Source organism: Sapajus apella, unplaced genomic scaffold (genome assembly GCF_009761245.1).
Source record: "Sapajus apella isolate SASKATOON/1434 unplaced genomic scaffold, GSC_monkey_1.0 scaffold124, whole genome shotgun sequence".
NCBI lineage: Eukaryota > Metazoa > Chordata > Mammalia > Primates > Cebidae > Sapajus > Sapajus apella.
Genome location: NW_022437064.1, coordinates 1925926 through 1951856, shown reverse-complemented (window position 1 = coordinate 1951856; position 25931 = coordinate 1925926). Strand labels below are relative to the sequence as shown.

The 25931-nt window shown below is 33.7% G+C and overlaps 1 protein-coding gene across 3 annotated transcripts in view; it reads right to left on the bottom strand.

Moving 5' to 3' along the window:
- Positions 1-25931, bottom strand: part of PPP3CA (protein phosphatase 3 catalytic subunit alpha) — a 317032-nt gene that overhangs the window by 211199 nt on the left and 79902 nt on the right. The gene's annotated exons all lie outside the window — the stretch shown is intronic.

Genomic DNA, 25931 nt, shown 5'->3' with positions numbered 1-25931 from the left:
AAACATCAGCCTGCAGATATTTCAAAGAAATCTAGTGAAATTTAATGAGATTGGTGAATGGTTTTTCCATACTTGTCTGAATAGATTTTTTTAATGGCTTCCCATCAGGTTTTTAGAAGATAAAAAGAGAGCAATCTGATTACACAAACGACAAGGCTCACGGACTGTACAACACAATTTCCAACACTGAACTGTCGGATAGTCCCACCATCCAATGCACTTGTTTATCACATGCTTAATTTGACATCTCCCATAGAGCACTGGCTCCTCTGCACCCTAGCTCAGTCTTATTAGTGGCACCAACATATTTGTAATCTCCTCAAATAGAACATCGACAGCTTGTTTATATGATTTTTCACCTTTTTATCCCACACAGTACAAATAAGAATTGCATTCAGTCACTATATAACACACACTTTTACCATTACTTTTACTACAATTTGCTACCACATTCTATAGGTTTTTCATTCACTTGCTTGAAAAGGGTCTTAAATTTACTTCTTATGCTCCAAAGTCATTGTTATCACCATTGACCAGGCTGCCATCAGCTCTCCCCTGAAGGAGTTCAAGAGCTTCTATCCTTTACTCCTCTGTGTATCCAGTTTATCTCTAGGAGACTTATCTTCCTTAAACACTAGGTCAATAGGTCCTCTAAATCCTATATTGGTTTTATCCATGTTCTATTACAGTATTTATCAATGTATATTTTGTCCTCCATCCCACCCCCAATAATACACATGGCCAACTAAGTGTGAGATATTCTGCTTGTTACTGTCACTTCTTGGATTCTCACTGTGTATATTAACATACTAAAATCTCTGAGGTCTTGAGGTGCAATAATCTATTTATCTTTCTTTAACCTAGCATATTTCACACTTAACTTGAACAAGGGACCTTTCCTCCCCTCAGAATACATACTAAACAAGTAATTTTGGAAATTATATAATCATTCATCAATTCCATATACTACCCTGGCCTTCAATTCCCTTCTCCTTCCTATGAACCCATTGTCACTCATTTTTTTCCCAACCCAATTACTCATGTTGTCTCTCTACCTATCTCTGCTTCCTCTTTTATGTACAGTCAAATTCTTCTAGTCTTCACAAGTCAAACCTCATCCGTGAAATCTTCCATGATAATCTTCCCAATCACCTCATCCTACACAGGTCTCTATCTTCCCCAATTAGAGCATACACTCCTTAAATAAAGTATCTTCATGTTTTAGAAGTATTTTCTTCATTTCCAGCAAAAGCTGCAGGTAGTAGGGAGTAAATGAGTTTGTGTTGATGGCCATATTATTACCTGATACAAAGAAATGACCATATAGAGTGAAATATCAACTACAATCTACACACTGGAACACAGTACTGGTATGTTTTCAGAAAGATGCCAGTGAGATGCTATTTATTTATTCTGATCATCTTTAACCAGTGAAGTCACATGAAGAACTATGGCAAGCCAAAGTGATTTGAAAACAAAGCTTTAGGCCCTTTCGCAAAGAAGACCAAAAGTATATCTAAAACCAGTGACATCTATTTTCTAGTCAAATGATAATCAAATCCTAATTAGTAACAAGTTACAAGCTATATATATAATTAAATCTTAATTACTAACAAGTTATAAGCTATATAGGTTAAAGTATTTATTTTAGTCTTTCTTTATATAAACAATAAAATAACCTCCACATATTTACTCTGAGTATAAAACAACTTCTGAGTTAAATCAGTACAGACACACACACACACACAGTTTGTAAATATATAACTCTCTGTATATGTGTATATATGCATATATATGATATATATATACAAGAGTCTCCTGCTATACGTATAAAGTTAAAGAGCTTTGTTATTTGTGATTTATAATAGATTTAATTAAAAAGTGGTGCTAATGAGGCACAGGTGAGCCAGTTGATTTAACTCTGAGTTTGCAGCCTTCTCCTATAACCCTTAGTCTTCTAGCTACCCGACAAAATAATCAGAAAAATTAACCAAGCTTTTGAGAAAAACAAAGTATATACAGTAAGTACAACATATGTATTTTCTTTAGAGCAAATACAATTAGTTTGCATTCAAATGCTATTCACACACAAACTAATTAGAAGAGTACACTCCCTCATAATGTCAATTTATGGAATATTGGATATTAAACTTTTTCATGCCTAACAGATGTGGTAATGTCTTGCTTGCCATCTTTTTTCTTTTTTTTTTTTTTTTTTCTTTTAAGATGGATTCTAGCTCTGTCACCCAGGCTGGAGTGCAGTGGTACAATCTCAGCTCACTGGAACATTCGCCTGCCGGGTTCCAGCAATTCTTCTGCCTCAGCCTGAGTAGCTGGGATCACAGGTGTTCACCACCACACCCAGCTAATTTGCATATTTTGGGTAGAGAAGGTGTTTCGATATCTTAGCCCGGCTGGTCTCGAACTCCTGGCCTCAGGTGATTCGCCTGCCTGGGCCTCCCAAAGTGCTGGAATTACAGGCCTCCTTGTCATCTTAATACATGTCTGCCTCTCTGCCATCACTGAAGGCTGTTCCCCACCCACCCTTCCTATGTCCCATTACACTATTCTGCATTTTGTACAAAGCACAGAATGAGCATCATTTCTATTCTTACCATGAGCAAAGAATTTACAAAATTTAAGGGATGAAGTTTATTGTGTTTTCTCTATACGTATTTTTTTCACTCAGTTTGTGATTTATTTTGTATGTGTTAGGGTATGGTCAGGAAACTAGATATCAAAGTAGGTATTTCAACAAACAAATTTTAATAGAGAAAGTTGCTTACAGTTGTCAGAGGGCTAAAAGAGCAAAACAGCAATACTGAAGAACACAAAAACAAAATAGTATCAATAAACGAATCAATATTTATTGAGTGCTACTATATATAAGCCATGCACTGTGCATTGCCTGAAGAGGGACAAAAACCCTTCCTTGCTCAATAAAAGATGACAATAATATAAAGTAAGTGTGTATGAGTGAGTGTGTGTGTGTGTGTGTGTGTGTGTGTATACACATACACATACATATAACTTTTTAAAACTTTATCCATACGTATATATACATACACACATATATGTACACATATGTACATATGTAGAGGGGGAGAGAGTGAAATAATATAAACAATGTCCCAAGAGAGTAGATGTTTAATTAATTGCCCTGAACGGTATTGAAAAGGAGCTTGGAAACAGCAAATACTAGTAATTAGAAGATAAAAATTCTAGTCTGGCCACTATCTGTTGTTTGTTGGCAAGTCCATAAAGCTCTTTTGTCCCTTCCAAAAAGTTTTACTACATGACCAATACTTCGTTCCTTCTGTCTGTAACGTTCTATAATTATTTACAATTTACAATGTGGAAGAAGTCACCTGACAGCAGCAGTATGTTGTAAAAACAACTTGAGTTTTGGAGCCAGACAGACCCAAATGTGCATTAAATTTCTAGGTTAGAATTCCTTGCTTGTATTTGTCTTGTTAGAATTAACAATGATTCTTGTAAGGCATGCAATACGTAACTGCTCTGGAATAAATGGCAATTTTTGAATTAAAAGGAAACCACTGTTCTTCAGAGAAAGTCAACTACATCCCAAAGTAAAAGATACTTTCTCATCTCTAAAATATTTAAACATATAAATTTGTCACCACTTTTACTAAAGAGTAAACATCATATCAGATTCCACTATACATTCAACTGCTCTGGGGAAGAGGTTTCATCTTTAGCACTTACACTAACTGGTGGGAATACAAAATCAACTCAATCAATGCTGTTGATAAAACAAAACTGTGTGCTGGATTACCTTTTTACATTTCAGATTACAGTACTAATATGTCCTCTTTTCTCAAAGGGACAAAAATCTGGATGCTTACATACTAAAGTATCAGACTTGTAATCAATGAAATTCTATTTATTTATTTTGTCTCATTAGTAGCTACTCTGAAATTCAAATCTGAACTGAAATATCTTAAAATCATCTGTCAGAGAATCTTAAGTGTTAGACAACATTTAAAAAAACACAAAATTGCTTTTAGGGTTTTTAAAATACTTTTCTAAATGTAGGTACTGTTTCACAGATAGATGATTTCAAGTCCCCCTTTTACGGACATTTTATCCACCTTCATATAACATTAGCAAAAAATTTAGCTTTAAATTTTTATTTTATGTCATGAAATATAAAATATTTTTAAAATAATGTCTTTGGTATCATTTACCCTTAAAAAATACAAAAAAAAAATTCATCAATAAATACAATAAATGACCCTGAAACAAGATTGTTAAAATTTTTCACCCAATGCAAAAGGAAAGATTTTTTAAAAAATATATTCGTTCTTCCTTGAAATACCAAAGTTAAACATCAAAAAAAAAAAAAAAAAGTACTGAACTTAAGGAGTTATTATTTTGTGAGTGGGTAAAATATTAATATTTCAATTTCCTGACATACTCATTTCAGTTATTGGAAATAACTAGATTTTAAGTACATGGCAGAGAACTTGCAGCCAACATTAGCTTTCAGTTTCACCTTATACAAAAACACTTTTTAAATATTTACATTGCTTTGCTTTATTCTTAATGTAAGACAGAAACTGACAACATTATATTATCAACCTCTGTTTAGTACTATAATGTATTATACCATGTTTTAATATGACAAAGCTAAACTACTAAAACCAAATTAAGTTTAGTGTTTTATATTGTGAAGAGAGTTCCCTTAGTACATTTACAACATAATACAAAATAGCAAACAAATTTTCTAGTGAATTTTTCATAAATTAGATAGCAAATTAATGTTTCTTTACTTTTCTTTTCTAGCCATTTAACATTAGATTTTGGATGACCACAGATTGTACCTCTGAAATGCTGTATAAGGCATGAAGGTAACAGTTTATTCAATGTTATTTAATAAACATTAAATGAGTGCTTTGTGGTTCAGTTCTAAAAACAAGAATCACTGAGTTTTTGGAATTTGAGAGCCAATGAGATTTCTTATATAAATTATTCTAAACCTTTCTTATAGGTTAAGATTTGTCACCTAAATAAGTTAAGCCCCTGGGTCAAGGTCATGTAGTGAGTGCCGTGTCATGAGAATGCCTAGGATTTAGAGTCAGACAGACCTGAATACTAATCCAAGCCCTACTTCTTACTGTGTTACACTGTACCTATGGCTGTACCTTTCACAGCCTTAGTTTCAACATCTGTAAAAATAATGAGTATTTCATATGTTGCCATATGAATATATTTAATATAATATTATTATGTTACATAAAAGGATGGTAAACTTTTCTGAAGCTCTGTCCTTATCAAAGAAACAGCTACATACAAATCCAGGTTTCTTGCCTTCTTGTCTATAACTGACTCGGATGACATTCTGCTTAATTTACTGGCAGCTTATAATTCAAAGCATGTATTTTTCCCACATACTTTTGAAACTCATTCCAATTATTTCAATCTCATAGATTCAAACGGTACCTTTTACCTTCTAAATTTTAAATTAACATAATTATTCAGAAGTGACTTTAACACAGTTTTTCCGTTCTATTCATTAGCCTCAGCTTTTTTCTTCCCTGAGGTTAAATTTTTTTTCAACTATTAAATTTTAATAGGATTAATAAGCAAGTATATTCCTCTTGATAAATACAATGGATTATTAACTTCATATTAAAAGGAAATACAAATTTTTAAAGACAAATAAACTATCTCAATTGTGATTACCAAGGGGCTCTTTTCCTGAATAATCAGTTTGGTATGATGACTAAAAAAAGAAAGAAAAAAAGATTGTTTTTTCTTTCAAATAATGTTTCTTTAAGTCCTGTAAGAGAATACCATGTTCAATTTTATTAGGGAAATAACAGTTCCACTTAACACAAATAAATGTTTCATGTTACAAATCTTTAATTTATTATTTAAATATTAATATTAAGAAGAAATTGCAATGATAGGCTTAGCTCTCAAAGCCTCTTAAAATTGTATCATATGAAGAAAAATGTGGAATAGTGAAAGAAAACTGGGGAAAGCTGAACAAAGTCCCTTAACGTTTCATTTATTAGAAAAAAAATGAAATATATTTATGTATATGTATTTGTTTTCCCAAAGAAGTAAATACCTTTCATTATATTGTACCTATGAATGAAGGGCCTTAGAAATCTTTACTTACATTTTGCTAATCACAAAACTTAAGATTTTTCTACTATGTGAAAATATGACTGACATGCAGTATTCTTAGTTGCTAACAATAAATGGAAACACCTGTGTAAATTACACTGGACAAAAGTTAAGTTGGATCCAACAATGACTAGTTCTTCGGAATGGAGTACAATGACATTTCTCTCTTTAGAGTCAAAGACTACTTGTTAAATGCCCTATAATTGTTAACAACAGGGATGCTATAACGCTTTTCCTGAATAACAGAAAACAATCTCTGATTGTAGAGATTAAAGGCAACATGTACATCCCAGGTAAACATAGGTGTATGGTAACAAATTGCATCTATAATAAAAGTACATTCTAGCATTCTCTTTCCTTTCCCAAGAGGTTCAGAGAGGAAGTGTGCATTGATTTTAGCTAGCTGGAAGAAACTTCCATCATTTCTGAAGGCAAAAAGTAAAACAGGATCTCCCATTTCCACCTATAAGCAAGAATACATGTAGATACCGAAGGTACTGACTGTTGACGTAATGAGAACCACAGGAAAGATACAAGCCAATACCTTGCCTCCTTCTTCAATGAAGTTTTAAAGTGAAGACCAGACTCACCTGCAACAGAAGGTTTCAGAAAGGTGACACCTTGCTGAAAAGGGACATACCCACAATTCCCATGTGCCATTACTAAAAGCATGACTTTAAGGCAAAATTGGTTCTACAAAGTAAATACTATTATCTCCAATTTCCAGATAAGGAAAACGAGGTTTGAAGAGCCTGCCTACGTGTACCGCAATAATCAGTAATGTATGGCAGAATCCAAACTCTAGTCTGATTCTAAAGTCCACGTCCTTAGCCAAAATGTCATGCTCTCCCAATATTACCAGCAAAATGACATTTGCCCACCTTAGTCTTGAAAGAACAAATGTAAACATAAATTATTTTTTGGTTTGTCTGTTATATGACTAAATGCAGCCTCTGGTAGGGTTGTAAATACAGTAGGGAATTGCTAAATGAATATAAGCATCCACTCAATTAAAATAACATTGTATCTTATCTTTTTCCTGATTCATATGTGACTTTTCCCCCTCAGTTGGTAAGAACTTAACTAAACCTAAGACATATCACTGTGAAACAGGTGAAAGAAGGAGTCTTGGCGATAATCCCTTTGCCCACACTTATAACTCCATGGTAATGGATTTTAACTATGTGCATCTATACAGAAAAACATTGCATGGAATTTTTGAGTTCCCAGATCCTCTGAAGACCATATATTCACTGCATATAGGTCCCAGAACAACCCTGCTTTATGGATACTTGAAAGTATAAGCAAATTATTGGTAGTATTAACTTCCTTACACATTTGCAGCCTGGCTCAGAGGTCCAACTACTTTTGTCTTCTTCCCTCCTTTGAAGTACTTCTTAACTGTCTCTCTTATTTGACACAGTTGCTCTCATATCAGTTGCAGTCCACCAAGAGGCCCCACTTAACATTTGGGGAAAAGTGAAACAGTGGAGAAGCAAGGCTGTTAACCAGCCGCTGACTCTAGGAGGTTGCTGCTTGCTAAGGCATGTGCTTCCCATGCAGAGAAAAGGACTCATTGAGAAGTCTGACAAAGAGGGACACCTCTCTAAGGAATTGTGACACTAACTCTGACTAACCTAAAAGGGTCCAAGAGCAAATTCTAAGTTTTCACCAAAAACAACATTTCATATAACCAAATAAAGGACAAAACAACATACTGAGATTGTTCATTAAAAGTGTTTTTGCTATGTTTATTTAATGAAGTTATTCATGTTGAAATACAGTTATCCCAAATGGCAAAGCTTCCCTGACCAACAACCACAAAATAGAATATCACTGCTATTCTGTTATTATTTTTTAGCATACATTCTTACAAATTATACATCTGAGAAGCAGATGGTAAATGTTAACTTGGCACCATTCCACCATCTGCTCTTTGTATAGCTAGTTAAGTTTAGAACATTAATCAAAGATTAAAGAAAGACAATGATATTACTGAAACTTAGAGTCATCTTCTTTCTTGAATTCTTCCAATATTTGTAATATATATACCAAGCACCTAGAAGGGTAACATTCTGTTTGTGATACATAAAATCTATTTTAATTTCATCATATTAAATAAAACCTAAATAAAAGTATTCATCTTCATTACTTGTGCCAATTATTAAAGAATCCCCCCGAAAAAATCCTCATTTGTTCAATATTTACTAAACCTATGTGATTTTCTCTGTAGACTTTAAATTCTGTGTTTGCAGATTATCTGATTAACATATGACAGATTATGATGTTATTCCTTAAATAAGAGCTTAGTCCATCCTCTATCCCACATTCACATTATTCTAGGCTTAATAAATGATGAGTTAGTCTCAGAAATGTGTGAATATACGAAGAAAAGAGGGGAAAAGGCAGCATCTCTCTTTTAGGACGCTCTTAGAAAAGGAGAAATTGATTCCAGTTTTCTCTGTGGGGATATGGCAAAAAGCATATCCCATAAAATTAAACAACACAAGATGTCACTCAAACTCTATATACTCTCTTTGCCCCTCCCACCTCCAATTTATAATCATTAGACTTAAATTTTACAGTAATAAGGTACTTTACAGCTATTATTTTACTCGTGTCAGGTAAAATCAAAAGCGAAATCATCCTATCCTTCAAGACATATATCCAAAGAGGCCTAGTCAGTATGACTTAATCCTCACAAAGTCCCAGTACAGTTTGTTCTTCCAGTTCCAATTTAGAAAATTGTACTAAATGTATTGGTTTATATATCTGTCTGAAGTATTAAAGCTGGGAGGATATAGCTGGGTCCACTAGTGATGTCTGTATTCAGCAAGAGAAGCTAGTACGCATTAAGCACTTCATGAATTATGAATTACCAGATATAATTCATAACTTCATTTTTAATGGAAACATTCTGCTAGTTATAGAATGTGTATAATTTATTTGCTGGTCACAGATGTGGTCCCAGTTTAGGCACTGTATAAACTGTTTACACTGCATTTTAAATTTTTTAAAAAGCAACAGTCATTGATTTATGATTGCTCTATCACTTTATTCAGACTCTAAATATCTCTGGCAATATCTTTGGCAATATCTCTAAGAATAAAAATTAAATAATTTGTAAATAAAATGAAAACTATGCCCATACATCATTTCAAAACTGGAACAGTATTCACTGACATTATTCATATAGACATGATGAATGAGAGAACATTATCTAAATAGACTCTTAGCAACTTCAGTCAGTCAGTAAATTTAACATGATAAAGCAGTATTAATTAACTCTTCCCTCATTACTTTAAATGTTAAATCCTGAGTCTTGACCTTTGAAAAATTTTGCTCTTATAATCACTATGATTGTCTATAAATTGCTTAATTCAGCCACTCAACCAACATTTAATAACCTTAGCTTGACTGTCCCCCTAAACTATTATATACTTGAAAGTAAACTCTGTGTCCAATTAATCTTTTTATTTTACACCATGCATAAGGCAGGACCTCATATATATGTAATTAACCAGATACCCGTGCTATGTGAATGAAGGATGCTTTATCAAGACAATACAAGGAACATAAGAAGCATGAGACCCAGGACAAGATGTAAAGTTACACATGATGAAGTTCCTTTTATTTGTTTCTTTGAGAAAACAGAAAACTTCAAATGCTACAGATTAAAAAATCACTGAAATGAGAAAGCCTACCCCTTGTGATTTCCAATTTTGCTTCTCTCCTCTCCGGGAATTACCGTCCTAATTCACTGCAAATCCATATTCAGAAGCCTATCCACTAAAACATCTCTTACAACAAACCTCCTAATTTCTTATTTCACCAGAAAGCAGAGGTACACTATCGTTGTTGTTAGTTTTTTTAAAAGGAAGCAGCATAATGGCTCCATATTATATATGCTGCTCGCAAGTGAAAATTACAGTTGCCCGTTTTCAGTTATTACATTTTCAGTTTAACATAAATAGTTCACTTAGCACTTATGAGATACAAAGATATGCACTAGAAGGGCGACAGCAGAGCTAGAAATTAACCTAAGATACAGACTCTCCTCTCTAATATTTTATTATATTTATCATATTTTTAAAATTTTTATTTTAAAATTACTAATGAAAACAATTCTAACATCTTATTGTCAAACAAAAGTAAGTAAATTCTGCAATTATAAAAAAGTAGTCTATTATCTTAATGTTAATTCTCTGAAGGTAAAAGTTAATTTTTTTTAAATTAAGAAATTGAAGATGTATTTACTGTCTCTTGTTTTTATATCTTACACTTCTGTATAGCGCCACATTTAAATACTTTGTTCAAAAGTGTACTAAACTATTAAAAGCATGTTTAGCTTGGTACTTTATTTTGTTACCATAACCACTGGTACTATGTTAATGCTACTTTTTCAAAAGGAAGGCATTAAATAAGCCTCAAATCTACTTTACTGTTTTCACCTTTCTCTTCCTGCTCCATTTTTAAAATAGGATAATGAATAATTTTAAATCATGTTCCTGTCTCTTTTGCCTATACTATAGTCACTGGACGGTTAAAATAATTGGTGGATTATTGTATGCCTAACAATTTATATTCTTTTCTGCCCCTGAACAGGGGTAGTGATTGTCTATTCACCACTCTTGTCACATCAAGATTTTTATTGAAAACATTACAAAATGTAACAAAGGTACACATATATGAATTCTTAATAGAGATTTGCTATATGCACAATACAAATGCCATATTATTCTGTCTGACTAAAGTCAGAGTCTACAGAGTTAACTTTCTAAAAATCACCTAATGTCTGAAGAGATTCCTACCAACCAGGAAAAAGGATGTTGTCTTTCAGGTTACAACAGCAAAGTCAGCAATGCATAAGCTCAGCTATTGTTCATTCTGGCAAATTACCACTGGCTGGGTGATTTACAACAGGTTGCTAATTACATGACGGCACATAAACATTGCTAGAAATTGTAAATACTCACCTGCTAGAAATGTAACTACATGTGCTTTAAAAGTAGAGCAATCAAAATCACTGGCCAACTCCAAAGGCAAATATTTGACTAGGAAGGCTGCCTGCTCACTAATGTTAGTACTCGCTGATACCAAATAAACCATATCTACAACAGAAATTTCCATTTAAATGACTATTAAGAAGTCTGATGAAGTTAAACTGAAATATAGTGATTGCAGAGTTTTAATGACGCAAGGAGTCAACAGACTTATTATGAAACAGCTTCGTGATTTGGGAAAGTTTGTAAGATTGTCTGGTTCCATGAGAAGCACTGTAACGTTAGGCTTGTGTTCCTAGGGTAGCAGATTCAGTCATAGAGACTAATAGAGATGGTAAGAAACAAGGGAAAATAACCATTTATTGTTTCCTATCTGTGAAACAAAGCACTGAACTAGAACGTTTCAAGTATATTATTTTGTTTAACATTCTCATTAACACCGTAAAGTATGTTTTATCATTGCTACGTGTTTTATGCTTGAAGAAACTGAGATTATGAAAGATTAATTTAGCCAGGGTTACCCAAGTAAGGAAGAGGTGGGATTAGAAACTTAATATTTCTTATTATGAAACTCATTCTAGCTCTGCTATGTGTGCCCTTGGATGGGTCACTTAATGTTTCTGTGACTGAATTTCCATATCATACACTAAGCTTCATGTTAGTTTTCCATGTTAAATACTTCCATGTTATTACTTACTCCTGATTCTTTTAGTTTTGATGTCTTCTTCCAGTGAAGGGGTATTTAATAAAGGTAACGTATATTTATGTTCCAAAAGGAAAAATATTAAAGAAATGGGTTAGTTACTACCACCTTGGATTAGAGAAATAGAGATCTCCATCTACATATAGAAGACATTTTCATCAGAATTCCACATTCAGTGACAGTATCCAATGGATATATTATAAGCCATTTTATTTGACATCTAGAACCTGCTTTCAGTTTGTTCTGAAGTTCACAAATATTTGTTTGTAGGCTGTACTAACCTCACCTATAAGTGTTTAAATCAGAGACTATGGTTTAATATATTAAAAGTATTTATCATATAGAATTGTTCTGATTATCAAAACAATGTGTAAAATATTTAGAACAATGTTTGGCACGCAGCATGCTCTATAAAGTGCTACTTAATTTTATGATATTGGATGATGTGCCTCTTCATCCATGAAACATACAGAACATTACACAGAGATGACAGAAAATGTTAACAGCTGTGTAAAAGGAGTCACGCTTACCATAAACACACTATTTGTTTATTTTTAGCCCAGCAATATTAGGTACTGAATATGCCTTATTTGTATATAGAATGAACCCAGGAACAATTTTGTTTCTCTACCATCAATGTGGACAATTCAGAATGTAATAACATTGTTTCCAAAAAGTGACCAAAAATAATTTCTCTTAAAATCATGTCAGCAAATGAAACTGTTCAAAAAAGTTTATTATATCCAAAAATATTAATATTATGTTCAAAACAAATTGACTAATATTATGTCCTACTTCTCCAGAGGCAGGGGAACATAAAAAATTCCCTGAAATAAGTGGGTACCCAAAAACTATTTGCTGTAAAAACAAATATATAAATAAATGACTCTTAAAAAGCACAATTCCAGTAGTAGTGAAGCAGCCAAAACAATACAAAACCAGTTACCACAAAAGTCCTAATTTTAATAAAGAACCCTGAATCTGAAGTATAAATACTAAATTAGCATAAACTTATTGATGGTCATAAAACTACAGAATACAGTAGCTAAGGAAAACTTCACAAAGAAAGTGGACATTGTAGAGGATTCTTAAGGAACTATGCAAATAGATTACCACTGAGGTAAGAAACTATGGTCTAGATCCCTCAGGGTCAACTTGACCAAAGTTTCTGATGAGCCAATGAACTACTAGCAAGCAAAAGGAAAGAGGAGGGCCAGACAAGAGGCAGCTGCACTGTCCACAGCTGACTATTCCTCTCAGACAAGAAGATAACCTACATGTTCTCTCAAACCTCTCAATGATTCAGACACTAATCTCTCCATGTTTCAGACACTAACTTCCCGAGTGGAAACAGTAAATACAATCTAAATTAGAGTTAGCTAATCAATGAACTCTGCTTTGATAAGAAATGTGTGACTTTAAACAATAAATACTTTTCTTCCTGAGGAAGTTTTCATTCCTTTGAATTCTTTTCTCTTTCTTGTTTATCTACTACTGAGCTAAACTACTCCTTTACCACCACCCATTTCCTGGTGTCCTCATCTCTCTACCTGAAAAGCCACAGTGAGACTTCCTTTGCTAAAACTCAGAAAGAAAGGAGAAATGGTAAGCCTAGCTCTTCTCTCAAGCTTGACAATGAAGTCCAGTTTCCTTTCTTGAAAGAAACTAAATATCTGGGAAATTAAATGTCTTTTAGAAGAAACCAGACAAGCGAACTGTTGAAGCCCAACAAACCACACTCCAAGTCAGGATTCCTATCCAGGTCTTCCTGCTGCTAAAAGAAGCATCTAGCATTTGCCCGGAATCAGAAGACCTAGTTTCTGCTTCTGACTCTTCAGCTGACTCCATCTGGAGAGCAGATGACACTTCTTAAGCTCTGCTCTGGGTTTCCCCATCTACCAAAAACGAGAACCAGAGGTGTTCTTCAGTTTATATTTAAACACTTTTATTGCTGCAAGCACTTCCTTCTCTTGACTCTGAGGAAAGTCACACTACAAGTACTTTCCTCCTCTATCATCATCTCTCTCCAGCTACCCCCCACGTGCCAACGGTTTCCTCTCATGTGTCCTTGAGATAAAGTCAATTTTGGAAACTCGTCAGAACATGGGTCATGAACCCAGCTGATAGGAATCTCACTGCTAAGCACTTCTGTTTTCAATATCATGGTTTTCTTCTTCCTTTCTCAGTAGACAGAAAAGCAATCATTCATTCATTCATTCATTCAGCAAGCATCCACAGTGACCCTGGATGCCACATGGACCAGGATCACCAAGGAGATCAATAAATCCCAGTAACTTCAGTTGCCCTCTACTCCACAGACCAGTCCCCACAGTGGGCACCATTTCCTTACAGGTCAAAACTTTGTTCTTTTTGTACTAGATAATTTATTTTCTGGAGCTAAAAGTACTATTTCTGAGTGCTAACTTAAAAAATGTGTTTCTGGCATGATGTAAAAGTAACCTGGTCAGGATTATAAAGCACATCATTATAATGCCAGATTTATTTATAGTGTTACATTGAAATCATTATGTTCAGGGAAAATTTATAATTCTGAAAGGTGTTTTAGATTCCTTGGATTAAAACACACACACTCTCACACACACACCCATCCTAAAGGATGCTGACTTTCCATCAAAGCAGAAGATCTGGACTGGCAAATTAAAGTAAGTTGAGAATCTTCTGCCACATGCTTTCTTCTCTTACACTGGTTTATTGTGAATATGCTCCCATTTTATCAGCTTCATGCCCCTAAGACCTGTGAGTGCCACACAACCCATTTCCAAAGTATATGTTAATAAAGTACTAAGAGGTGTCAAGGCATGGAACATAAGAAAGTTCCTGACCAATGTTAATACTAATTACTCTTTCCTTTCAAGGCAGAAACTGCTGTTTTCAGCCTCAGCCAATTTTAGCTAGATGACCAGTTTAGAAAGCATTATTGTAAAATGCAGTTTTGCTGATGCCAGTTTGTCTTAATGACTCATCTTTAGCTGCACAGGCTTCTGAAGATGGGGCAAATCATATCAACAAGAAAGGTGCAAACTGCTATTCTAATAAAGATCTTGGCATTACAGGATTTCATACTGTCTCTAATTTAAATCTTCCCTTAGATATTCGTAGATGGCAAAGAAATTTTGTGTGTGTATGCGTCTATCTCTGTATGTGTAGTATCAGAAATATAGTAACTTTAAAACTTTCTTAACATACTGGCTTCCTTTCTGGTCTTACAGAACACTTCATATCAAAACAAAACAAAGATATTCAAAGTCTAGCACAAAATTTAAATGACCTGATAAAATAATTCCTTAAAACAAAACATCTGATTTCTCAGAATATCTTTTTCTTTCTAGCACCATTCTAGTCCATACGGAAATACCCAAGATCTCTATAGAAGGACAATAGATCATGTAGATAAGCCTTTATATTAAATGGTCTGTCATCAAAAAAGGCAAGCTCTGTTTCAACCCTGATGAGCCAAATTATTAACTAAATGATGAATGCCAGCAACATATTGTAGCTTTAAATTTAAGTCCAAACTATCTTCTTCCCCTGAAAAAGCAACGTTTGTTCATCAAAAGTAATTCATTCTATAAACTGCTCTCTGACAATCTTACCAATCATTTCTCAATTATTATCATCAGGTAAATTATCTTCATAAAAGGTGTTAATTTATCTTTCTAATTAACATTGTCACCTACTTTCTGGTTACTCCTATCTGGAGTAAGCTAGAAGGAAGTTCTATTAAGTAAATCACTTAATTACTTTCACTGTCCCAAGGAAGAAACCAGATCTTAAAGAAAAAAAAAAAAAAAAAAAAGGGAAAAGGGTTAGAGGTATCATTCTCGCAGAGAAAGCACAAGCCAGTGGCAAAAGAACAAATGATTTTTTGACAAGATCTTCCACAAGCAAGGTAACATTATCACTAACTTCTACTGAGCATTTTCTATATAGCAGTCTCTAAACACTTTACATGTATTGCTTTACTTAATTTCCATAAAACTATATAAGGTAGGTACCATTAATATCTCCTGGAGATAAGGAGTTGAGGTTTGGCTAACTAAATCATTTAACCAAGATTAAAACAGGTGGTGGAGTTGAGACTCTCACAGCATATCAGAGGTAACCTTCTTCAAGAATTATAAGAGAGTATAGTCAGTTTTCAATCACAGTGAAGGAAAATTGTAGAGATTTCCATAGAAGAAGACAATAGGCCAGGCAAGGTAACTCACGCCTGCAATCCCAACACTTGGGGAGGCCGAGGCAGGCAGAACACCTAAAGTCAGGAGTTTGAGACCAGCCTGCCCAACATGGTGAAACCCCGTTTCTACTAAAAATTACAAAAAAGTTAGCTGGGCGTGATGGCAGGTGCCTGTAATCCCAGCTACTCGGAAGGCTGAGGCAGGAGAATCACTTGAACCCAGGCAGTGGAGGATGCAGTGAGCCGAGATCGCGCCAATGCATTCCAGCCTGGGAGAGAAAAGCGAAATTCCGTCTCAAGAAAAAAAAAAAAAAAGAAGGTGACATATCCAGCATTGAGCACAGCAGGCTCAAATCCTTAAATCTGAAGCCAAAATATAAATTTCTTTTCTCTCTAGTATTTGTAACAAGACATTCTGTCTACCATAATGTAACATTATTGCTGCATAATATTTATAACTTCCAGGTTTTAAAAGACATGTTCCAAACATGTGCATTTCTTCCAAAGCATTTGCAAACACCACATAGTAATTATTAAAAAATAAATCAAGCATTCTCATTTATAAATTGCTGATGTAGTATAATTATTTTTACTTTGAAAAAACAGAACTTTCTTCAAAAGTATCAATGATCTCACTGTGACGCATAACCAGAAATTTACATATAAGTTTAGAAATATATAATTAACTGTGAGCTCTGCAAATTCCCAAATTAACTATTAAAATCATTGAGTTTTCTCATACATTCCTCTGAAGAACTCATTTAAAAAAAAAAAAAAACTTACAATGTGTGTTTTAACTTCCCCTCTGCCCCACCCCAATAAAAAAATTACCAAAAGAAATAATCAAGCATGAATGATTTATTCTTCCCAGAATTATTTAAGGTAATCTATTCTAACTACTCATATTTTTCTATAGGATTAAAGTACAAAATATTCAGAGAGGTTATTAACCTTCCTACATAATAACAAAAAAAAATACATTTAATGATTTTTCTAAGAATTATTCAGTGAGTTAAAAACTGACCAGGAACTAAGTAAATACAAAGATCAATTTTTACCTCAGTAGTTTTTATATTACACTTCTTTTTTTCTTTAATAGAAAAAGAGGAAACCACCAAGTCCCTCCTTATTTTACTAATAATCACTCTGCAAATAGGCAATCAAAGCCAGTGTTATCTATACTTTATAGAAGCACTTTAAGCGAAATCAATAAATACACACACCCCTCCCAGTCTTCTCCGTCACCCAAGATTAAGATATTTCTGGACTGGAAATGTCTTAATTCATATCACTAAGGCGCATTCCAATTAAAACAACCCAAATTTAAGGATATAAAATGATTTACATTGTTGAAATCTTTAATTTTTATTTAGTTTTTGGCTGGGTTTCCTTTTAATATCAGGAAAAGAGTATTTAGCAACAAGTGGATGCTTTTTTTATGTTAAACTAATAATAGAAATTAAATGGCACTTCATACTGTAAAGGCTAGAGGGAACCTTAGGAGTGGCTAGTTTGAGCTTCTCATTTTGCATAAAGGAAAAGGAGTTGCTCAAGCACATGAAGTTCGGTGGACTCTAAACCTCTGAGACTATGATAGAGGTCACCTAACTCTCATGGTTTTATTCTCCTGGAATATGGCATATACCATACCTTTCAACTGTGTGTGTGCCTTCTAGGAAGAATCAGAAAAATGCAAATCAAGCTGATGTGAGCTATAACCATCCACCTGACCACCTTACTCCCATAGTTAGTGGGCTGGCTACTTTGCTAAGAAGAAAATTTGCATTAAGTTTTATGCCCATGGTTAACCCCCTGGCCCTAGCAGGCTCTCTGTCAGGGGAAGGGACAGAAGAACAAAGGGAGGAGGAAGGTGCAGGAGAGCACGCAACTGGAGAGAAACAACACTGAAAATATATCAACATAATCCACAGCAGCTACAAAGACAATGAGCTTATGATGCACAATGCAGTGTGTACTGTGTGTGTACTTGGTTGGGAAGATAAAATTAAGCTGAAGTCTTGAATCCCATATCCTTAAGAGATATTTTCATTTTCTTTAGCTTTCAATCTTATCAAGAAAAAATTCAGGACAAATACGTCACTATGCAGTAGTAGCTATTACAGAGTATGTGGCAATATGTCATCTTTGTTCCAGGTCAGAAAATCTTAGACTCACTAGGCCAGTGACCCTGTAACTCTGATGGAACAGTCCAATTGTCTGAAGAACTTATACAAAAAATTAATGCTTAGACCCCATTGCAGATAAATCAGAATTTCTAAGAGTGGAGTCTAGGCATCAGTGCCATTCCTGTCCCTGTTACTGCAAAATATGTGATATGTCTCACTCAATCACATAATCAACAAACAAGTGTTTTTGTTAATACTTCCTTCATAGAGGGCAATAGGCCTCACAAGAAAAGGCAGACAAGGTGTGTTTCTAACTTTCAATAAAGGGAACTTTCTAAAATTTTGAATTATTTACCACCGGCAACTTTACATTTCCATTCTGATATCCAGTGGTTTTTATTTAATGTTTACCACGATTAATGGGAAAATGCAACACCTTGCCCTGCCCCCACCTATATGCACACACAAAAACCAAAGTGCCCTGCTGACCACTGGAAGCATCCTCCAGACTGACAAGGGTCCACTGATTAAATTGTTGGTTCTTTTGTTCAGAGAGGAAAAAAATCCACTTAACCACATTATCATCTAACTCATATTAGCTTTATTTTATATTGTTTATATTAAGGTGCCATTCAAGAATTTTATATAAATGGAATAGGAATTATATATATATATATAAAATATATATATATATAATTTTATACATATATATAAAATAATATATAATTTTATACATATATATAAAATATATATATATATAATTTTATACAATATAACATACATATATATGTGTATATATATATATATAAATATTCTCCTGATCACTCTTCTCACTTTACCAGATTAGATATTCAGGTCAGTTAGGTTGACAAAGAAGATGGTTAAAAGGGTGCTTTAACTCCATAATGATTACTCAGCAGAGTCTCCATCCAAAACTATCTTTCCACAGGATTATCTTAGTATATTGATTCTCGCAGTATTTAAATTAGCAATTTGACAGACTAGACTATGTCTATGTCTAGACTTTGAAACAGACAGAAAAAGTGGTATGTCTTCATATAAAGTTCTTTGTTTACATCAAATAAATTAAATAAGGCATGAATCCTATTTGTATCTTTTTTTACCCCGTAACTGTTTCTGTTGTCTATCCTTCCTTTTTATTTACTTTTTATGACCCAGCACTTATTAGTAAATGAGAAATTACTGTAGCTTACAGTGGCATTTGAATTTTTTGACTTTTTAATTTCAATAGAAATTGAGTCTTTTTTTACCCTTAATATGAAAACTGAAATGACTTCTAAGGCATATGAAGAAAGGAAAAATCAGCACCATAAGACAGGGTAAGAAAAAGAAAGTTAACAAAAAGAAAAAAATAAAATTTAAAAAAAGGAAAGCAGGAAAAAAAAATTCCTTTGGAAAGATTCTTCATGAATCAGTTTTTTGAGACCAGCAAGCAGGCAATTATTATTCAACATACAGAAAAATGCAAAATGTACAAATACACGTAAAATTCAGTTTGTTCTGCAGATCTTTGTCCCTCAGTTTCAGTGTAAATCAAGATTCTAAAAGCCCAGTTGCACAGTGACCTTCAATTTCTCACAATGGTTTATTAAGTTCAAATAATCACTAAGCAAATATCTCATTTAATCGTTCAAGAAAAGACAATAAACTCAAATGCCTATAGGAGCCAGGGGAGGCAAAGTAAACAAGGCATGCATGAGGGAAGAGAGGACAGAGAAGGCAAGGCAGAGTCCTGGTGATATATGCCCTTATTAAAGGAGGTAACTGTGAAAAGTCAGGTTTTATCTTCTGAATCCCCACGACAGAAACTAATACAAACCGTTTAAATCTCTTTTAGGCCAAACAATTCTCTCTGAGGGAGAGGTAGCCTTCAGGTCTGGTCTAGATGATTAAAAGAAAGAAAATTCAGGAGAGAAACCAAAAATTTCTATTACGACAATTTCCATAAGCATTCTGCTGAATTTTGTTTTCTTGTAGGTTATAATTTGTTAACCACATGAAACCGTGCAGTAGAGCCTGTTTTCCAGAGTCTCCCTCTGTCACCTGGGCTGCAGCAGTGGTGCAAACAGGACTCACTGCAGCCTCAACCTCCTGGGCTTAAGCAATCCTCCTGCCTCAGCCTCCTGAGTAGCTAGGATAACAGGTGCACACGACCAAACCCAGCTATTTTTAAATTTTATTTATTTATTTATTTATTTATTTATTTATTCATTCATCCATTCATTTATTGAGACAGGGTCTTGCTCTGTTGTTCAGGCTCGTCTGAAACTCCTGGGCTCAAGCAATCCTTCCATCTCAGCCTCCCAAGCTGCTGGGATTACGGGTGTGAGCCACAGCACCCAGCCCAGGTCTGCTTTCTTCAGGATATTTAATCTTGAGTTTTTCTTATTAAATTGACCTGAATCCCAAATAATAGAAAGACTATCACAAATACAGAGGATAGGCAAAAAGAAGACTGAAGCACGTTTAATGAATGGAGATTCAAGGAAAGGATAACTAAACATGAATCACTTGGAAACATGAATAAATGCAAACAATGAGTTTTTTTCATTCACTTCTCTGCTTGTGTCAGCATTTTGAAGGAGAAGCTGAATGAAAGGTAGGGAGTGGCAAAATTCCAAACTCAAATGATAAGCCAAATAAAAAGCACACAAGATAAATGGCAGATATACAAACACTGCTTCAAAACAAACATAACTCATTTACCCTGATCTCAAAATAACAAAATTAAACTGTCTAATAAACTGGTCATTTGCTTACCAAGTAGTGAAAGAGCTAGTTATGCAATAGAGGTGAGTAACAAGGAAAGCAACATAGATAAATGTCTTTAAGATAATGCAGCTCCCATGCTCTACCTGGAAAAAAAAATGTGTTTCTTTAATGTAATTATGACAACATACGGAGGGATTATGGAATTTACATGTTACCTCTGCCTGTGGATGAATCACCTTTATATATAGAATTACCTTTAAGAATACAAAGAGGAAATAAATTTATACCTCAATGGGTTAACTTTCTTACCAAGTGACTTAGATATAATAATAATCAACAATTCTGGCCTGTTTTTATAATTTCTTACCTCACCTATTTCCTCTATTTTTCACCAAAACTCTGTATTTTCTTTCATCAGCTCCCACAGTCTTATTCTTTTTTTTGAACTGTGTCAAACTATGTAAAGCTAGTAAATTACTAATAGAAAATAAAGAGAATAAAAGTTACATACAACTCTATATATTTGCTATTTATATCTTACATCATACAGCGTAAGTACAAAAAAATAGGATTATTAAATGAATGCATTTGTCAAACAAGTTATTAAATTCAGATACAGCCTTAGCTATGTTTACTACATTATAAAAATGATTACTAGTACATTATAAAAAACAGTTAAATTATTATAGAGAGTGACTAATCTTTCTCATTTAAAATCACAGTGTTTTTCAGTCTATATTAACTATCTATTAAGAACAAAATAAAAAATCTATAATTAAGGATGACCTAATGAAATCTCAAGGAAATGTCAAGGTTGGGACAAACATGAAGAAATTCCTTTATATTGACAGACTCAGAGATGACTGGATGAGAAATAAGAGCACAGTCCCTACTAGACCAGTACGGACTGTTCTAGCAATTGAACCTGAGTTCAACTAGTGAAAGGATTTTAAATTAGGGGCTATGTGTACCAAACACAAACACGTTCACTAAAGAAAATTAAGAAAACAGTATCTTTTCAGTAGTATCTCTGGATATAAAAAGGAGAAAATAAGTAGTAACTGCTCAGTAATTATTGTTTACTGATACGCTCCTCTCTCATATAGAGAAACTGACCAACTATTTCTTCATTTAAGCCAAATTCTGTAAGAGTGCAAGACAGACAAACACCCCTAGCTGTCCTTTTCAGATTACTACTCCTAGCTGTCTATGGGCTATGGTGTGAAGTCAGACCTTATTACCAGTCTGCCTCTGCTCTGCAGTGTCCTCAGTTAGCAAGGAATGAAATAATATGTATGGGCAGATTTCCATACCCTCAAACTGAGTGGCAAGACTCTAGAAAACGGAACTCAATTTCTTTAGTGTTAGAATAAAAGTATATTAGGGATAATTCATGCACCGTTCAGAATATGTATTAAATATAGGATAAGTTAATGGCTCATCTAAAAGTTGAATAAAATTCCACTTCCACTGAATCAAAGGTTTTCATACGTCAATGTAACATATAATAGGTATGAATTATCCATAAATGTGAATAAAAGATTTTTTTCTAACCAGTATTTCTTCAGGGTCTATGATATGCTAGGAATTGTGTTTTATACTAGGGATTAGAATGTCAGTGTGCTTCAGGAACTCATTATTTAGTGTGAAAGACAATCAAGTAATCAAATAATTACAGTATAGAAACTATGCTACGACTCCTTCTTTAGAGGGCCATAAGCATAAAGTTTAATAATGGAAGTACATGAAGCCCACACTATGCTGAGATGGGAGGCAGGAGGGGATAAGGGAGTCTGAGGAAGGGCCTCTAAAGGAGATGACACCTAATCTGACAAAGTGGAGGGAAATGTGTCCAGGCAGATTAAAAACCATGTGCAAACTCTCCAGAACAATGGTAGGCCTGATGGAGAAGCAAATGGGGACCTAATGACAGAGGAAGCCTCAACTTCCCTATTTAAGTAAAGAAAAACACCAAGAGATTTTAATCAAAGGAATAACATGCAGCACTACTACGCGGCATGCCTCAGCTACTGAACTCTCTAAATTTGTCTTTACATTAAATACCTGCCTAACAGTTGAATTCATGTAGAATCTAAAATCATATTCCAATTAATCTTTCAAAACTTAATCTCTTATTAACTAATTAACTGACCACACAAACATTTTCTGAAGGTGAAAATGTGTTTTGATGAAAAAAATAGCTTTCAAAACTGGGGTGAGAGTGAGCAGTCAAGATAAAGGTACAGAAACAGGGCTATGGGGAAGCAGAGGGCAGGTTATGGGAAAGCAAATAATTGAAGCACCATCTAAGTGTAGTAAAATTTCAGTAACAAAAAGCAGGACAAAGAATGATGAAGCAGAAAGGGAGGTTAAATGCCTTTAATTTAATTTAGAAGCTAATGGAGTGCTAAAATATAGTAAATGGAAGAGTGAGAAGCTGCCTGAGAAAATCTACTGCATCTGTAGCCAGTGTGCAGGGGAAACTGGAATGAGGATATCCTTAAATGTGGGGGTATCAGAACAGGGTATTATAGTCAAGGGGCAATTTGGGCTTAAACTGATAATGGCTTTGGGAATGAAAAGAAGGCAACACAGACATTTATAAGTGATGGGTTCCAATGAGATCATCATGAAAAGGCAGGTGGAGAAAGCTATAAGAAGACAGTTAAAATCTAAAATTGAAATTCAGAATTCATGCCAGGATTACACATAGTATCATTTTAAATGTCATTCTTTCAGAGGTGACCACTAATAACCATTATTATACTCCTTTCAACTTTTTCCCCACTTCTGCCTCCTTAATGGAAGCTCCTTGAGGGTAGGAATCCTGTGTTATTTTTATACCAACTTCTGGCCCAATGTCTAGGAGACATTTTAAAAAATAATTATGAAAGGCTCTATGATATCTTAATTAAGCTAACAAATATAAAAGCACTTAATGTAGTACCTGACATAGAGTAACCATTCAATAAACATTACCTAATATCATTAGCATCATCCCTTTTGATTCTGAACTGCTATGATTCTAAGGTAACTCTTATTGCTATTCATATCCAATACAGAAGAAAAAAGGCAGAAAGATGCTTCTATAATTTTAATTTTTATATTATAAGAAAATAGAAGGAATCACTACATTTATTTGAACACATATACAAATATAGGCAATTGTGTTCAGATTTTAGGTAATAACAGAGGTTATCTGTGGTGGATGGTTAAAGAAAAAACTATCTGTAGCGTTTCTTAAAATAACAATAAAATCAGAAATCCAAGATCAGGTGGGAAAAAAACATGCTAGAAACATGCATATCATAACAAGTGAAACATATGAAGATTAAAGACAGGATGCCTCTTTTGATATTTATGATCCACTAACAAGTTTTCAAGGCAAATATAAGCAAATATAGGTTATGAGTAATTCTTGCTTTTTTATAGATCAAGCAATGAAATTTAGAGTGTCACTTTTGTACAGATAGTATTAATACTCAACATCAAGATATACATATAATTGACATCACATTTATCTAAATAAATCATAAATTGTCATCTTACACAACATAAAATGATCAGTCTAATTTAGGGTATTTATTAAACACTTAAGAAATGAGGCAAGCAACAATCATTATTAGATTTACAGAAATTCTCAATCTTTAAATGCAACCTTACAAAAAAAGATACTATTATTCTCCCATTTACCAGTAAGGATATTTGAGCTTAAGAAGGTTAAGCAGCTTGTCCAAGTTCACAAAGCAAGCTGGGAAGAAAACTATTTAATAAATTCAGGTACTCTGTCACCAAGGACTGCATATGTTAAACATCACAAAACAGTGCCTTCCGAAAAGCATTAAAGAGGTTTCTAAGAGCAATAGTAAAATGTGCTTTATTGCATATAAATAATTACCATCTCTAATAATTTAACATACAATAATTTTACTTATGTGTTTAGCTTTAAAAATGTAGCAAATTCCACTAATTTTATCTAATGACAAGATAAACAAATCTGATATATCGAAAAACTTACAATGAAAATTCTTTATTATAAAATACTCTTCATAGAAAAATCTTTATTACTTCATAGAATTCTTTGGGGATTGTTTTTTAGTAACAATAATTAACATGAATATAACTGTATATGTGTAATAGATAATTCTAAAAAAAATTTAACATTTGTAAAAACATAATTACTTCTCTTCACTATTCAAATTCTCTGTCCCAGATCTTCATTTTAATAGTAATATACACTATCTCTGGAAAATGCAATTTATACTACTAACAAAAGTGAACTTCAGACTGACAAACTTACTAAAAAGTTCAATAAATTGAGTTCAAGATGAGATTGTATTGTACAAGAATTTATAATCACAGTTAATACACCAATATTTACTCCACTATTAATATTCATACTATTTATATTATTGTTAACTTGTATGTTTTTAAACTTTTAAAACATTTTTAGTCAAAATAAATAATTTCCTCCTTTTCAGGGATATAGTTGATAGTGTGAGTTAAAATCAGTATGCCTGACCAACATAATGAGATCCTGTCTATACAAAAATACTACAAAATTAGCCAGGCATGGTGGTTTGCGCCTGTAGTTCCAGCTACCTGGGAGGCTGAAGCAGGAGGATTGAATCCAGAAGTTCAAGGTTGCAATCAGCTATGATTGTGCCACTGCACTCTAGCCTGGGCAACACAGAGAGATCCACTCTCTAAAAAACATAAATAAGTGATAATGACAATAATAAAAATGAATATGGAGAAGAAGAAAAATTTATAAATTCTCATTAATTTTCAACTAAAGCCAATGGAAAAGAGGTGTTGTTTCTCTTCTGCAAAAACAACTGCACCTAGTTAATAATCAGTGAAAGAAGTCTGAGAAAAGAAGGCACAGTTCTGTCACATCTTAGTGACTACATTCTTAAGCTGGTACATTGTGATTCGCAGGCCTTCAACAATTTCAGAGAATTCTGACCTCTCAGTTCTTATGGTGCTATAAGACCACGATGCTGAAATCA